Raw genomic sequence first — 19293 nt, forward strand, 5'->3', positions numbered from 1 at the left:
ATCTTTTATTCAAGGATTGGAATTTTTTTCCCATTTAAGAAGTGGTGAAAAACAAGTCACAAAAGGTAGTGTTCCAAGACCATTATCACACTGGGAAGAACTCAAAATTCTGTCCCAACTGTGGTGCAAGGTACTATAAATGTGACGGTTTGGGGACTTTTTTTTTTTTAATTAAAAGTTTATCGGGGTGGCAATTGTTAGTGAAGTTACATAGATTTCAGGTGTACAGTTCTATAATACATCATCTATATTTCGCGCTGTGTGTTTACCACCCAGAGTCATTTCTCTTTCCATCACCATATATTGGATCCTCTTTACCCTCATTTACCGTCCTCCTTCCCCCTTAACCTCTAGTAACCACTAAACTATTGCCTGTGCCTACGAGTTTTTGTTTCTTCATTTGTTTGTCTTGTTCTTTTGTTGTTTTCAGTTTTATATACCACATATCAGTGACATCATAATGGTTCTCAGCTTTTTCTGTCTGACTTATTTCGCTTAGCATTATAATCTCAAGATCCATCCATGTTATCGCAAATGGTATCATTTCATATTTTCTTATGGCAAAATAGTATTCCATTGTGTATACCATGTTTCCCCGAAAATAAGACTGGGTCTTATATTAATTTTTGCTCCAAAAGATGCATTAGGGCATATGTTAAGGGGATGTCATCCTGAAAAATCATGCTAGGGCTTATTTTCCGGTTAGGTCTTATTTTCAGGGAAACACAGTCTATACCCCAACTTCTTCATCCATTCATCTGTCAAAGGACACTCTGCTTATTTCCATGTCTTGGTCACCATAAATAAAGCTGCAATGAACATTAGAGCACATATGTCTTTATGGATAAAAGTTTTCATATTTTTTTGGGTAGATACCTAGGAGAGAGATTGGTGGGTCATACGGTAATTCTATTCCTAATTTTTGAGGAACCTCCACACTAACTTCCATAGTGGCTGCACCAATCTGCATTCCCACCAACAGTGCATGAGGCTTCCTTTTTCTCCACAGCCTCTCCAACACTTGTTACTATTTGTCTTGTTGATGATAGCCATTCTAACTTGTGTGAGGTGAAACAATAAACCGCATAGAAGAAAACGGAGGTACTAAACTTATGGAACTTGGGTTCAAAGAGCATTTTATGAATTTGACTCCAAAGGGAAGTAAAAGCTAAAATAAATGAATGGCACTATATCAAACTAAAAAAGCTTCTGCACAGCAAAAGAAACCACCGACAAAATAAAGAGGTAACCAATTGAATGGGAGAAGATTTTTGCAAACAACGCCTCTGATAATGGGCTAATATCCAAAATATATAAGGAACTCATGCAACTCAACAACAAAAAAAACAAACAACCCAATTGAAAAATGGGCAGAGGACCTGAAGAGACATTTCTCCAAAGAGGACATACAAATGGCAAATAGACATATTAGTGATGCTCAACTTTACTAATCATCAGAGAAATGCAAGTAAAAACCACAATGAGATATCACCTCACACTGGTTTGGGGAATTTTTCACATAAATATTGGGATGAGAAATTGATCTATTGTTTACAGTATAACTAAGGTATCTGGCCAAAACAATGTACACCCCGATTCATTCTGGACATGGTAAAAACTGTAGGTGAAGGTTAGGATGTATATGTGATTCTATAAAATTTATAGAATAAGATTCAGAAATGAACTATTAATATGTTTGATATTAATTCACATAACAGTTTGAAAAATGCAGTAAAAGGTGTCAAGAAACCATAAGGAAGTCAACGAAAGCCTACTAAAGAAGTATGATGACTCCTTTGGCACAGAATGCTTGGACTCAGATTTCCGAGTACCTAAGTTAGAATCAGCTTAGTGATAATAAGATAAGCACGTCACTAATGGGATTCTGAATGAACAAATTTCATATTAATGGCTTTCTCACTGTATTAATGAAAACACAATTTGCCACTATAATGGGGACATCACTTAAATTAGATCAAAATTGCTAACATGAACAGGATTGTTAATAAAGCAAAGCTATTGTATGTGCTAATGGTTCTCCTATTGTTTCAATAATGTTCTTATATTCTGAAATGTGTATTACATTAGAAAAACCAGTGCCACTTTATTGGCTGCTTGATAATGACACTTACTGTATATGCAAGCCATTGCCATCGCTTTGAGTTTTCATGGATGTGCCAGTCGCTGAGCATAAGTCAAAGAAAATGGAAAATTCCACATATTGGCAAGAAGAATGAGCATTCTGTCATCTAAGCTTCCTTAACCTGGGACTGTTTTGCACTCATCGGATATAGATTATAAACTATTGAAGAGAAGGAAAACACTATAAGAAAAAGAAAAATTTAAACACGGGTCATATATGTAACAAGGACATTTTTCATTGTATTAGTTTTCTAGGGCTGCTCTAACAAAGTACCACAGATGGGGGGTTTAAACAGAAATTTATTTTCTCATAGGACAGAGGCTAGAGGTTTGAGATCAAAGTGTTGTGAAAGTTAGTTCTTTCTGAGGACCAAGAGGGAAGGAGCTGTCTCAGGACTCTCTCCTTGGCTTACAGATGGCCATCTTTTTCCTATGTCTTCCTTATGCTTCCCTTGGATACGTATGTGTTTATGTATCCAAACTTCCCCTTCTTGTAAGGATACTAGACATATTAGATCAAGGCCTACCCTCATCACTCCATTTTCACTTAATTTCCTCTGTAAAAGTATGTCCAGCTTTGGTCATATTCTGAGGTATTAGGGGTTAGGATTTCAACATGTGAATTTCGGCAAGTGGGGCACAATTCAGCACATAACTTCCTTAAGTTTTAATTTTTCAGGCGTATATATAAATGTATTTATGAAATGTTTATATGTAAAATTTAGCACAGGTGAGATTACCAAGTTGTTTATAATAATTTAAAGTATTCTGAATTATACTGCATATAAATATCCCCCAAATGAAGCTTGTACATGAAATAGGTTAACTAGTGGTAGTTAGCTCACTACTTATATAACAAAAGGTAACTTATGTAACAAATGTTACTATTACAAATAGCAGGGATATTATATGTGTATACAGAGGAAAAAATCTCAAAATGAGGACACTTTTAAACGATAGACAGTGAGTGCCATCTCGGTCAGTTTTATAGACATTTGTAAGATGAGGCATGAATTTCTGACAAACTGTAATGCCTGATACAATGGTACAGACTCAGCCTGAACTTCCAAAGGAGTCATTTTCCGTGCTAGCTTCGGCAGCACATACACCAAAGGAGTCATTTTCCTATGATAAGAAGCAAATCTTGTTCACTTGGCTGCAGTGTATTCATTCATTTAATCTATCAAATATCTAATGGACACTTAGTATGTGCCTTACACTGTTTTCAGTACTGGGCAAAAGGAGTCATTAAAAATCCACCAAGGATGATTTTTTTATGTGTATTTATATTGTAGTTCTTCACCTTGATAGGATTAAAAAGAATCACCATTGGACTACTTAGTTAAATATGTTGCCAGTAAAATACCCAGTTAAAAGTAATTCATAAGACTTAATTGCTATTTGGCTAAAGAGACCACATGTTTTAAATATTCTGATTTAAAGTATCCTGTTTCATTCTATTTTAATAAACATTGAACTATCTGAGAAATCTCAATATACTGGTGTTTAATATTTGGAGTCTTGTAAACGAAGGCACAGTAACCTAATTTTTGTTTCAGAATGAGTGGTTGAATAAGCATCTTTTTCGAACACCTTTTTACCTAAAACCATGAAAGATTAAATCAGTAATCATTTAAAACAATTTGTTTTAGCTTTTTCCCCTCCAACATTTTATCAGTCCTGATGAAAGTAAGAAATGAAACAGCTTTTAACATGATTTTCATTTCTACTTCTTTTTATTTTGCACAAACTAGGGATGTTACCAAATAATAAAAGTGGCACAAAGTTGATACCAGGATAAAAAAGACAAATGAGAATTTTAGATGATTTAGAAACTAGAAGAAATAAGCATAATCATAATAAATTAATTTTTAAGTATAGATTTTTTCAGTTGATTTTAAGTTGTATTTTTATATAAATCAATAGCCTATATATCTTTTTACTAATGCAGTTGATTTTTAACAAACTTTTCATTAGCAACAACTGTGGAGAGTCATTTTAGTGTTTTCTTAGTTCAAAGGGCAGGTCTTTGTTGTTGACTGGACTCAGTAACTTGTACCAACTTATATAAAACATTTGTAATTTGAGGAAGCTGGATGCAAGCTGTTTAATTGTGAAATGATATAACATAATCCTCAAAGCATGCGCTTGGATATAGTGCATATGTATTTGCATAGTAATGAATCCACAAAATAAAGTATAAGGAATTAGGTGAAAGCTGAAAATGAAATAAGATATTGCCAGCAAGAAAACATGTGGCTGCATTACATTAAACTTAAATGGAAACTCTTTCTCTGAAACTCATTCTAAATGCATATTTTTGTTCTTAAATGACATAGTATTGGGGGGAAATATTTTCTAATCTGAGGGTGTGACAGATTGTATTATATTGCACATTATATTCCTGACTAGAACAGGAATCAATACATGACTTAAATGATATTTTTTATTGATAAAGTCCTTCCTTTCATAAAGTGTTTTCATATGTAAAAGAAAACAAAAGAAATATTAATACATCTACTGAACATTTATTATATGTTCGGAATTGCCTTGGCTTTTTACATTCATTACCTCATGTAATCATCACAACAATGTAAGATTAAAAAAAAAAGAAACAATTTTTAGTTTCTAGATGAGAAAAATAAGACAGAAAGAAATTAAATCACTTTCTCAAAGTCACAGAACTAGTAAGTGTAGAGTCAGGATGTAATTGTGGGGGCCTCACCCCAGAGCTGGAGCCCCAAACCGTGTTGTCGCTATGCTGTACTTGTGTACCACTACTCTATTGATCTTCAGGGAAAGCTTTTATAACATTGTCATGAGTTGATATTTTAATAAACTCTTTCAAAAAAAGTTTGAAGCTTCTTTATGTCACACAATCAGTAGATAGCAGAGGCCGCTTTTGGTATCAAACCGTGTTGGTCTAGATCTTTGACAAAGAAACTCATATAAGTCTACATGGCTCTTTCTTCCCTTATGCTTGGCACTCAGTGTTACAGGTACCTGCCTAACGTGGTTCATCTCTGAACTTTGAGATATGTATTACAGAGTGATCTACACAGACTCCCATTCCAACTCTCTAGAATCACGTCAATGTGTCTCAAATTTTATGTGAACCTACAACCAAGGGATTTTTTGTACTGTCTTATGAAATCAAACATTGAATGGGACATTTTAAGGTCCTTTTCTTTGTATATCTGCAAGTCTTTTTTCCCCCTACCCCAGGATTTTTAGAAGTATCTGTTAACAAAGCCTGAGCAAAAACCTGAGTAGTAAAAGTGATGTTTCAAAATATATAACTGCTGGCCCTGTTCACAATTTCTTTCTCATTTAAATATCATTCGACCATTTATTCAATAAATTCTTATTAATTTACTATGTGAAGACATTTTTTTCCAGGTACTGGGTTTATAGCAGTTAAAAATAGGCAGAAATCTGTATTTGCATAGAACTTACATTATAATGAGGACAGAAAGAGAAGTACAAAATATAGAGTGTCAGATGGTAGTAAGTGTTAAGGAGAGAAATAAAGCGACAGAATGAGATAGAGATGGCTGGAGACATGACATTGCAACGTTAAATAATGTAATGAATTCACTTTCTACTGCTCTATAACAATCTACCACAAATTTATTGGCTTAAAGCAACCTTTATTTATTGTTGCACAGTTGCTGTGTATATATGGCTTAGTGGGGTCCTCTGCTTAGGATCTCAAAAGACTGAAACCAAGTCATTGGCTAGGTTGGCTTCAGTCTCACTGGAAAGCTTAACTAGATAGGAATATAAAATCCATTTCCTTATAGCTGTAGAATTCCCTGTAACATGCTTCTTCAATGCCACCAATGGAGAGAGACAGAGTCTCTGTTGCTTAGTGTCTCTGACTTTGAACAGAATCAACTAGACCTCCAAGATGTATTATAGTGAATAAAAGCCAAGAAGAGAATAATTTTTAAAGCTGAAGGCATTCAAACCCTCTTCCTGGAAAGCTTTTACTCAAGCCTTTAGAATCTAGTGAATTGTCACCTACCTCAAAATATTGTCAGTTCTGCTTGTGTTTGTGCATTTGTTTCCTTGAGCACTGATCACGCTGTGTTGTGGTTTATTTGTCTGTATATCTGTTTTTGCCAAATTGGGAACTCCTCAATGTCAGGAAGTTCACTAGATCTTCTGTTAGAGCTTCACTAGCCCTTCTGTTAGAATTAGGGCTTACTTAGCACATGATTCAGAACATTCTCTAGAAACATGAAGAATTAAAATTTTTTTAAAAAAGAGAGAAGAAAGCCAATACATAATTTTAAGTACAAACATAAGTTATGAGAAGAAAAATCTTTGGAGTAAGTACATTAATGAGTGAAAGAAATGGCTATTTAAGGCCTACAAAAGCATAACACACAAGAGGAAAAAGCAGAAGTATTAGAAAAAGGAAAGTTTAAGAAAAAACAATATAGAAAAGTAACTGGGAAAGAGAAAAAAATGAGAGAATTGTGTGAGATATGGTAAGATGTTATTGCCTATTATTTTGCAATTCCCTTCTTTATTTAATAATAATGAAATAGGTAAGGTAATAAGTATAAAAATAACGGTTAGCATTTTTAGTGCATTTCCTATGTGACAGTTTTCTTTGAAATAACATCATTCAATTCTCTCACTTTTTTTTTTCTGGGAGTAAATATTAATATCTTATTTAATAAATGAAGGAATACAGCCAAGATGAAAGAGAGCTAGTTACCTTCTCTCCAAACCTAGCACCCTTCTTCCTAATTCTTCTGGGATGAAAGAGGATTTCATATTTTAATATGCAGTCATTATATATTGCGTGACCCTAGATCTGGCCTGACACAATCTCCACATCCTTCTATACATCATTTGGAATGCAATCTTTTTACCTGCTTACATGCCTCTCAGACTCTGTTAACTTACCACCACCCCTCCTATTTTTTTGCTGATGGCATTTCCTCACCTAGAATGGTATTCTAATTCCCCCCCCATTCATATCTTTCTAGAATTAGTCAAAGCCTCCTATCATCTATTATGGATTGTGTACCTCCAAAATTTATGTGTTAAATCCCTACCCCCAAATACCTCAGAATATGACTTTATTTGGAAATAGGGTCATCACAGATGTGGTTAATTAAGATGAGGTTATACTGGAGTAGAGTGGGCCTCTTATCCAATATGACTGGTGTCCTTATAAAAAGAACTTACACAGGGAGAACACCATGGAAAGTTTGGGGTCATGATTCCACAAACCCAGGAACAACCAGAAGCCAGGAGGGAGACCCAAAACACATCTTTCCCCAGTTCCTCCAGAGGGAGCATGGCCCTACCGCTAACCTGCATTTCAAATGTCCTGCCTCCGTAACTACGAGACAATACATTTCTGTTCTAAACCACCTATTGGTGGTACTTAGTTTTGACAGCCCTAGGAAGCTAATATACCACACATGAAGCCATATTTTGGGCCCTCTCCTTTCTCACTATCCCCATGTGTGGCCCAATGGTAATAATACTTAAATAGCTAAACAAAACCACAGAATATTCATGAGTTTTGCTGAATGCCTGACACTGTGCTAAGAGGTTGACATACACATTGTTTTATTTTATTCTTATACAGACCTGTAAGACAGGTACTGTTATTATGCACATTATGAGAAAATAAGGCCCCGAAAGTTTAAATAACGTGCTTGTGTTCGCACAGGTGGAAGTAGGACTCAAACTAACATCTCTTGACCTTACATTCTAGACTCTATTGTGATTTTTTTTTAAATCATGCCACTAACTAGGTGTTTACTTATATCATTTTTTCATATTATTGTCAAGTAATGCATCTCGCATCAAAGGAAATAACAGCTAAAGCTTATTGAGTACTTCCCATGAGCTATGCAATCTGCATTTACTGTTATTTTACTAAATGTGCTTCTTACATTCCATGTTGGGTAGGTTCTGTAATTCTATTTAGTCTCAATTTACAGATGAGGGAATTTAAGGATGATCTTTTCAGTAGCTAGCCTCAAGCCAGACAACCGTGGAATGCCAAGGTGACATTCGAACCCAACACTTTGACCCCTGAGTGCCCGCCTCTAACTGTGACTCTGCACCAGATGCCTAGTGGCATCTTTTAGTAAAAAGACCATGTTTCAATTGTTTCCTTCTAGATGTATCGTAAAGCTGGAACGATAATAATTTCTAAATAAAATTTCTCAGGAAGAACAGAAAAGAACTTCAGGGAGAACGTGACTAGAGTTGCTCCCATTGCCTCAGAAAACCAGTCTGGGTTCCTCACTCCAAAAGACATTGCCTTTTCTCTCATTTGAGAGTCTCCTCCGAACCTGGTGTAACATACAGCACGCAACGCCATTTAATCGCTATTTATGGTTGACAGGCTCTGCCAAAGTGTTCTTTTTATCAGGAGAATCCTTTTAAACAAAAGAGAAATTACTCATTTCCAAAGTGGAAATGAAACCAACAAATTAATCTTTAAAGACATTTTTAGTAAGATATCACCAGGATTAATGAGAAGTTATCATAAATATTTTAGAAAGGGAAGCACCTATTACGCATTTCGATATTTGCACAACAAATTGATGCCAAAAACTACATAGACAATTGTGAATAGACCTACTAAAATATATATGTGTATGAAGGTACACACACACACACACACACATATTTTAATTGAGTTCTGTAAGTACGCTAGCCCAAGGAACAGGAAGTGTTATAAGTATTACATAAAGAAACTCAAGGTACATTTCTTTCATCCAACTTTTCCCTAAGAAAGCTTTTTTTAATTACTATAGATGTGACTCCTGTGTACTCCCTAATTTCATTTTTAAGCCAATGGGAAATATATTTCCTACTGTTGTTATGAAACCTCCAAAGTTAATTACTGAAGATAGTTGGATTATTTTTTGCTTATCTTCATTCTGTTGGGACTATATACCATTTGCATGTAGCAATGTAGGGTGAGTTCACTTCCGACACACTCAATTATATAAGTCTATCAACAGCTATTTTATTACGGGAACAATAGAGGCAGACGGCTTGGACTCTGTGATAAATGTAGATTAGAGAGAGGTCACCCTGACATACATAATTAGTTTTAGAATGTTAAATTAATAGGTAGAATGTCCCTAAGGCAACCATACATTAAGGCTGAAGCTGCCGGATCTGGAGTCTGGCTCCTGTCTGCTTTTGTCAGCACTGATATGGCTCAGTGCACTGCTTGGGAAATGGCATAAGGTATTATGGCAAAACTAAATGGCTGTAAAAACAAAATGTGCATAATACTATGGTCATACTGCATTTCCATACTGTATTTCCTTTCAGAAATATTGGTGCAGGTAAATTATTATGCAAATTCCTAATAGGGCGTTGTGCCGAACAGATAAATCTTTGGGTGCCTTATAAGAACTAAATATATGTTTAAACGGGTTTAATAAGCAATCAGTGATAATATTCAGAGAAATATTAAATTTCTCATCTGTACTTGCTGTAGATATTAGCTTAAAATGGGAAGGTGAAATAAAAGACATTTTTTTTTCCAGTTATACATTATTTATTTGTTTTTCCATCCATGTGTAGGTAAAAAATAGCTATGGCAGAGCTCATCTACAAAAGAGGGAGGGATGATGATATCCAAACTTTGCTTTTGTTTTAATCAATGGCTGACAATATTTTGCATTATTATCATTATTATTAACCTGTCTCAATGAAGGGAAGGATGATCTTTGTAGAGAACAAATAACAGCATTTTCTGGACACTTCTAGGACTAGCTATAATCTAGAGGTATACCTGCAGTATGATTTGTGCCATGCATGTTATTATTTTATCTCAATAGTATAATTCATTTGTTCACAGTTTACTATTTACTATGTGGCGGGCACTAAAGTTGATAACCCATTATGAATATCTACTTCACATATAGAGCATACCTGCAAGGCAGATATTATTCCCCACTGTTTACTGATGAGGTAAACGAGATACCTCTTGGTTGAGATAATCTGGTCATACAACCAAATGATGAGAGACCAAGAACTGCCTGAATCCAAAGCCCGTATTCTAATGGCTTTATATAATTTTTTCTTCTTTGTATCATTCAGATCCCAAATGATTGAACTAGACCGTATGCATTCAGGTTTACGTTAAACAAACAGTAAGCATATTATTCCTCTCCAGCACAAGTTAGATCATTTCTCGATAATTTTATGGGATACTTTCTGAATCTATAGGCCAGAGAAGTTAAGCAACTTCCTCAAGTTCCTGTGGCCAGAGTTCAAAGATCATGCTTAATTTGTAAATGTTCATTTCAAATTTATCACAGTCTCGGGGAATTCAGTGGATACTTACTCAGTAAAAGATTCGGTATCTCTAAGTCTGCCGTCAAAATGTCAGGCTTATATTTGTATAATTTAGGTTGCTTTAAGGTAAAAAAGTTTCAGACCACCTGATAGAGTTCGTGTCTTAAACAGATGAATAAACTCTGTTCTAGTCAATTGTGAAAATTAAAAAATATATATATTTCAGATTTTTGGGTAGATACCCAGGAGAGGGATTGCTGGGTTGTGAACACATAATGCAATATATAGATGTATTGTAGAATCATACACTTGAAACCTATGTAGTTTTGTTGACCATTGTCACCCCAATAAATTTTAATTAAAAAGAAAAAATAAGCTGATCGTTATTTTCTCATAAATAATGACAGTAAAATAAAATGTCAGACTAACTAGCCTCCATTGTTAGATAAATGCTGAGGTAAAACTAATTACTTATAATCATTTATGGAAAATAAATATTAGAAAAATATTGAGGTTATTTTCGAAAGCTGAAGAATGATTCTAAAGCAATAGAATATCATGGTGAAGTATTTCATCTTCTACCAAATGATCACCTGCAGATTTAATTCCTCTATAATATACAGACACACGTAACATACTGACAATTCAGTTCACCGACTTGTTGCAATGATGTTGCTAACATTTTTAATATCAGAGGGATTATTCATTATGAATTTGCACGAACTGGACAAACAGTTAACCAAGTTTCCTATCTGGAAGTGCTGAAAAGGCTGTGTGAAGAAGATGACCAAAGCTTTTCGCCAACAATTCATGGCTCTTGCATCACAACAATGCACCAACTTACAGAGCAGTCTGTGAGGGAGTTTTTAGCCAATAATAAATACTGTATTGGAACACCCTCCCTACTCACCTGATCTGGCCTCCAATGAATTATTTCTTTACCCGAAAATAAAGGAAATATTGAAAGAAGACGTTTTGATGACATTCAGGACATCACGGGTAATATAACAACAGCTCTGATGGCCATTCCAGAAAGAGTTTCAAAATTGCTTTGAAGGGTGGACTAGGTGCTGGCGTGTGTGCATAGCTTCCCAAAGGGAGTACCTACTTCGAAGGTGACCGTAGTGATATTCAGCAATGAGGTGTGTAGTACTTTTTTAAGGATTGAGTTCACAAACTTAACTGTTGGACCTGTGTGTGTGTGTGTGTGTGTGTGTGTGTGTGTATTGCCTTAATGTAGTATATAAGCTATTTCAGGCAATATATTTAAGGCTTTTTCCATTAGGTGCCATCCTTTTATTATGATATGTTTGGAGAATATCTGACCCTGTTACTCTCGTTTATAGACCCAAAGGGGCCCACCCATTGACTGTTTTGGAAAGCCTTCTCTTCCTCCATTAGAACATCATGTGTTACTATAACATTTGGCAATATTTGGTGAATTTAACACTGTTTACAACATGCAGCTGTGTTTCATTTCTAACTATAGCAAGACTAATTGTGAACAAGTTTAAAATACAAAGAAAAGTTCTTATGACAACTAATAAAATGCATCTGTTACTCAATAGGAAATGAACCAATTGAGGGTTGTTGTTTTCTTATGATTGATCTCACTTTCTATTTTATAATTCCATGAAACTAATGGAAACACTCATAGAGCTGTTTTTTCTCTAAAATCTAGATGTTGCTAAATTCTCATCAAATGCAGTAGGTTGATGACAGGTACAAGGAAATGGAAGACATTTAAATGATCCAAATTATAATTGGTAATTAGCTCCCAAATTATTACTGTCTTTTTCAGTTGGAAAGAAGTCACTTTTTACAGTTATTGCTACAAAGAAATACAAATATCCTGTTTGGACCTAATATTCATGTTGAATATTTTTAAAGTTATGCCATTATAAATAAGAATCCTTAAAAATTTCTGACATCATAAATTATCATTATAAACTATTAGCTTTACGTAGAACATCTTTGTACTTGCAAAATTTATTCTCTCCATGATTTCAGCTATTGTACATAGTTTTCATATTTGTCACGATGTTCTGCTAATCAAAACTAGCAGTATAATCTAGAGAGATCTGGGGAATTAATTAGGTACATCTCATTTCTACTCTGCTAATCTTCTCTATGTCTTCTGCTTAGGGAAAAGGAGCCCATCATTGACTGATAAACCAAGGAGATTTTTTTGCTTTATAGAAGGATCTACTGAAAGACTGGCTATGATTTATAATTTTTTTCCTTCTGTCCTGACATACGAACACTTGAGGGCTGACCTTGAAATGGAAAGTATTGTACTCTGTGTGGAAATCAAGCAGAGGTTTCATCATTTTAGCTGATTTTATTTATATGTTTGGCCTATTTTAGGAGAGAGAGAGAGAGAGAGAGAGAGAGAGAGAGAGAGAGAGAGAGAGAGAGAGAGAGAGAGACTGCATGGAAGAGGTGGCGTAGAGGTTCAAAGGATGCTTCATGACCATATCACTTCTAATTGCACACAATGTGAATGAAGCCGTGTTGGCACATCTGCTTGATAACTTCTATTAAGTAGATCTAATCCATAAGAATGTTTGAAACCCAAATTCAGGTTATTAACTTTTCGTTTCAAGGGGAATGTTTTAAAAGGGAAAAGGTCATTCTGTCTTCTTCCCAATGGCTCAGAAATAGCTCATAAAAGACACTGCTTTCTCTAAGTCAGATTAGAGAACTGATATGTAGAGTTACAATAAATAGAAAGATATTACAGGTGCGTCATGGATCATTGAGATGACAAAGAGTTGAGTGTAATAATTCACTAGAAATTTGGAAAATTGGTTTTAATCATCTGGAATCTGGTTGTGTAACACTGGCTGTAAACATGCCCAATAAAGGAAATTATTTTACACATATGTGATTATTAAATACCAGCTAACTAGTATCTGCATCCTACTTGTGTGCTTTTTATTCTTAATACATGTTAAATTTTATTTGTCTTGGGAATATTTACTCTAAGAATTATAACATACACATTTGCATTTGAATTACAATTTTAGAAATAAAAAAGATCAATTTTAGAAAAAATATCTATTTCAAGAAATCAGCAATAGGTCTTATAGTTAATAAAAATGAACACCATATTCCCATTAATTATCCTAAAACACAATTTAGTGTATTTAAAGTCGTTCTCAAATACTTCCCTTTGAAACAATTATTAGGAAAACACTGATTGCAGTTACTCATGAGTCCAACACAATTCAGATATATTATGTAATTTAGGGTGAAAGAAGTGGTACGTGCTACTGAACTGTACACTTAAAGATGTTTGAAATGGCAAATTTTATGTTATATTTTACCAAATTAGAAAAATAATAATTAAAAAAAAGAAAATGTAATAAATATTCAAGGTGAAACTGTTAGAATCAGTTGATTCTAATGGCTGATTTCTGAAAACTGTCCAAACCATCGTCTTTTTATAGTTACATAGAGGTCTATAGAGTCTCTGCACAATGAAATGAAAATGATTATTATTCAAAACTGATTTTCAAATTTTACCATCTACAGCAGGTTTTAGAGAACTAGTTCCCACCTCCTTTTGTTTTTGTTGTTACTTCTTACCCTGCCAATAGCAATTATATGGTAGCGGTAAATTGAAAACAGAGATATTACAGGTGCGTCATGGATCATTGAGATGACAAAGAGTTGAGTGTAATAATTCACTAGAAATTTGGAAAATTGGTTTTAATCATCTGGAATCTGGTTGTGTAACACTGGCTGTAAACATGCCCAATAAAGGAAATTATTTTACACATATGTGATTATTAAATACCAGCTAACTAGTATCTGCATCCTACTTGTGTGCTTTTTATTCTTAATACATGTTAAATTTTATTTGTCTTGGGAATATTTACTTTAAGAATTATAACATAAACATTTGTGGTTTGAATTACAATTTTAGAAATAAAAAAGATCAATTTTAGAAAAAATATCTATTTCAAGAAATCAGCAATAGGTCTTATAGTTAATAAAAATGAACACCATATTCCCATTAATTATCCTAAAACACAATTTAGTGTATTTAAAGTCGTTCTCAAATACTTCCCTTTGAAACAACAATTAGGAAAACACTGATTGCAGTTACTCATGAGTCCAACACAATTCAGATGTATTATGTAATTTAGGGTGAAAGAAGTGGTACGTGCTACTGAACTGTACACTTAAAGATGTCTGAAATGGCAAATTTTATGTTATATTTTACCAAATTAGAAAAATAATAATTAAAAAAAAGGAAATGTAATAAATATTCAAGGTGAAACTGTTAGAATCAGTTGATTATAATGGCTGATTTCTGGCAACTGTCCAAACCATCGTCTTTTTATAGTTATATAGAGGTCTATAGAGTCTCTGCACAATGAAATGAAAATGATTATTATTCAAAACTAATTTTCAAATTTTACCATCTACAGCAGGTTTTAGAGAACTAGTTTCCACCTCCTTTTGTTTTTGTTGTTACTTCTTACCCTGCCAATAGCAATTATATGGTAGTGGTAAATTGAAAACAGAGATATTAAAGCTCTGACAAGTTCATTTCATGTTTTTTCTATGGTTGTAGCTTCTTAAATCGAATTCCCTCCAGAATATAATAAAATCGTGAGTCATGTTGCCTTCTGAAATTGGGAGTAACTTTGTTACTGGCCTTGAGAAATTCGTTCTCCATCTAGTAATGGATCAGGTTTATCACTCGAGTGTGGATGTGAGCAAAGTTCCAATCTGTAGTCTGATTTTCCTAGAGACGATTTTTGCATTGCCAGAATAGAAATGGCCCCAGAGCAGTGAATTTATGCCTCTGTAATGAATATGGTTAGTCTACAATTGCATGCCAAGTACATGTTCATATCATCTTTATGACCCACATAATATATCATGGAGCTCACGCTGAAAGGAAACTAATTAACCTTTAATGAGATGAGGACACTGTAGGACAGTTGGCATTATGGAAGGGCTGCAATTCCCAGACTGAGACAGTCACCTGGGCTCCGTGCCATTGTAGATCTACAACCTATCTTTGGCACCAGCCTTATTTACAGTGTCTACCAAATCTGTCCACAAAAACAAAGCAAATAAGTCAAAATGTTACCCAAAGGAAGCCTACCCAGCTGGGTTGTTATACTGAATAGGGAAATGAGTGAAATTTCTAATATAGCTATCCTCAAAGTCTTCTCTAGTTAAAGGAAATGATACACTTTGTAAGCTCATCACAGATCGTTCTGCTTTAAAGCACTTTTAACCATGCAGGTATGAAATGAAAGGAACACTCTCAAACCAAACAGTGGCATTAATGTGCTCACTCATCACAATGCAACATGATAGGGTTTTCAATACTGTTTGATCCATATTAAATTTCAATTGAAGATAAAGGTTCAGTGAGTTGATCTATCCCGTTTCCAGGATTCACATAAGTTCTGAAATTATAGATACCAGATTGGTTCTCAGACAAATGTGCAAAAGATTAATGCTCACAAAGTATTTATTAATGTTCTGAAAGTTGAGAGAGAAATCTCTTTGGAATTGTTTGACCTTCATTCTTATCATATGAGTTGACAGTTATTCTGGAAAGAAAATACAGAGCCTGTAAAACATCTTTCTCTTCCTATTGATCTTTCCATTGAATCCGGACAAACATTTTTATCTGGTGGCACATTAATGTGGCAAATATTTAGGTATTTATCTGGGAAAGAGTAATGATGTCATCCAAGCTTCTCTACAATCACCTGTTCAATTTTCTACATGTGACAGGGTAGAACTCCATACCCTTCTTTTAGCGCAAATCAAGCTGAAATAAATTATAATGAATTCATCTTCTTCCTTTTATTTATTACTCTTAAATAAGAATAATTCTCAATTGTCTGTTTGTAGACTGTATACATGTTACGTGATAACATTAAGATAAATGAGGCTTTAAATTTTGTGGACTGTTTATAAAATAATGATGTTACTTCACTACTAGTGACTCATATTTTTATAGCAAATGTCTTTCTCTTATTAATTCTAGAATCTTCTTGAATCTATTTTTGAAGGCCATATAACCAGTACTTTGTTTTCCCCAAAATAATCTGCTTTACTGATTATCAGAAGTATGGGACTCTCTGAAGTTTGTTTAGAAGAATGGAAAGCGTGACAAGACTGTTCGTTTACAGTTGAGCTAACCAGGCTAACAATTTTAAGCCATTTTGATTATATCTTTAGTGGTTAGATGAGTTATGTGTAGGATGGAATTATGATTCCAGGATCAAACAGTTTGTAAGTTCAAAGTACTAGAAGAAGAATCTAGGAAAGAATCCCTCTACCACCCATCAATATACACATACCAAATAGTGCTTTAAAAATTTTTTTCTAAATGGAAAATTGTGTAACAAAGGGGAGGGAGAGGTTACTATTTATTGTATCTATTTCTCAAGGATTTGGACTATTAGAATTGCATGAAAAAGGTTTTCAGCAATCATCTGGTTCAATGGTTCTCAAACCTTAGATATAAGAATCACTGAAGGAGCTAGTTGAAAGTGCCAGGGCACACTTCAAGAAATTGTGAATTAATGGACTTGAGATGAGACCCGAGAATCTGCTTTTTAAATAAGCATCCCATGTACTTCTGATGCAGGAATTTTATGTGTCACAGGGAACAGTAGTTTCTACCCTCATTAACAAATAGGAGTTCTGAGTCCTGAAATGAATGTAGCATGAGGACTCTCTTGCAGTCTTGGATTTAGGGTGTGGCAAACCCTTTGTCTTGAGGCTGCTGCTAATGAAGATGGCTAAAGGACAATGCTGATTTCCTGGGAGGAGCTATTTCATTTGCATAAACTGAGTGGGTATGTTAGGTGAGAAAGGATGGAATTCAAACTTAAGAGACTTCTCTGAAGGAGAATTGTCTTACCCTACTGAGGCTCTATAGCAGAAAAAGACAGAGTTCCCTAAATGAAAAATACCTATGAGAATGATTTGGTGGTTTGGTCACAAAACAAGAATCTCAGAATTTGTAACAGAGAGTGGCTAAGGTTGGATTATCTTTAGGACCCATGTCAGTCAGAAAACTGATTGAATACTTATTTTGAAGCATGTATAGCCCTTCTTTTCTTTTGTATGGATCAAGTTCCCAGGATTTATGGATGTTTCAGAAAGTGAAATGAGACCTAAAGAGAGAGAACTAATGCTCCCCCGGCTAACTAGGACAGATTAGGGATCAAATGATTATTAGGAAAAAGAAAAGAACTTCACCCTCAGTTAATAAAGTAGGTTCAAGAAAGAGAGGAAAAAGCCTGAGTTTATTTCACTGTTTTACTTTTAGATAAAAACAAGACAATGAGCAACTTGGTCTAACCTTTAGGTGAAAGGGAATGTCTGTATGAATTCTAAAAATATATTCATTTTGATAAAATTTGATTACGATAGAATAATTTTGAATAATTTATGTAGCTTGTTATACGGGAATATAACTGTCATTTAAATTTATATCAAATCGATTTTGTGTAATATGTTAGATTGTTTTTCAAATTTAATCTTCTCAAATAATTTTACAAATGCTGATAAAGACACATCCTCAACTGATCATTTTTATTATGTTTTACCAACTTTCTTGGTTTAATAAATCAAAACCACCAGAGCAAATTCATCTTTCTTCTTTCATGTTACAAAAAAATCACTCTTCATCTTAAAACTTAACCTTTACCCGTGCCTTTATTTTTCTGCAATGTATTTCTCTATCTTGTAATTTATCTTCAACAGCAAGAAATCTGTTCTCTCTCCCTCTCAATGTTTTCATCATATTTCACCAACTTGGTGTTAACCACTGTCTCTGTGGTTATATTCCTGACATATTTAATACCGCTTTAAATACAAAGGTTGATTAATTATCTCTACATACTTATTTAATTCCTTTTTGACAAAGTAACATTAAATTCTCCCTTAAACTTGGAAAGAATGTCAGAATATAGTTTATTCACTCATTTATTCAAAGGATATTTATTAAGCACTTGCTATGGACTACACACACCCCATTAGCTGTCACACTATAAAATCTGTGATGCAAAATATCATCCCAGAACTTATCATTGGGCCACAGAAAAATACATACTACCCATGTTTTATATAAAAAAGGATATCAACAAAATCTCAACCTCTCCATATTAATAATGATCAATTTGGAATTTTTGTGAAATCTGTTTTTGATGACTTATCATTGTTATGTTAGGTGAATGACGTTAAAAGTAGAGACACTTGCCTAAAAATATATCCACTGATAATTTGATTTTGGTATAACCTCAGAATGTTTAGGGGAGAATAAATACTAGTACTATAATAAATGTAAATGAATACATCACATTTTCCTTAAATTATTACTTCTACTAGATTATACATATCCTGTTTTGTTTTTTCATGGTATATCTTTTTTATTATTTTAATTTCAACCTATCTATGTAGTTATATATAAAGTATGCTTCTTGTAAAGAAAAAATAGTTATTTTTATTTTCTAGTTTTTGAAAGAAGAGATTAAGACAGACATGTGCAGGGATGGAAGACCCTGTGAAGACACAACCATCTACAGACCAAGGAGAGGGGCCTGGATGAAAGAAATCATTCTTGCCCAACACCTTGATCTTGGACTTCTCGTCTCCAGAATGATGAGAAAAATTTCTGATTTTTTAAAACCACCCAGTCCATGTTGCTTTGTTATGGCAACCTTAGCAATCTAATACAGATTAGTTATGTCTAGTTGCACAGTTGTGCTCCATGTGGTGTCAGCCAGGGTTTCTGTCACATAGGGCTGAACTGGGCTGGTATATACAAGATGGCTTCGGAACCCAACAAGTATACAGTTCTGT

The sequence above is a fragment of the Rhinolophus sinicus genome, linkage group LG10, assembly GCF_036562045.2.
Source record: "Rhinolophus sinicus isolate RSC01 linkage group LG10, ASM3656204v1, whole genome shotgun sequence".
NCBI classification, from domain to species: Eukaryota; Metazoa; Chordata; class Mammalia; order Chiroptera; family Rhinolophidae; genus Rhinolophus; species Rhinolophus sinicus.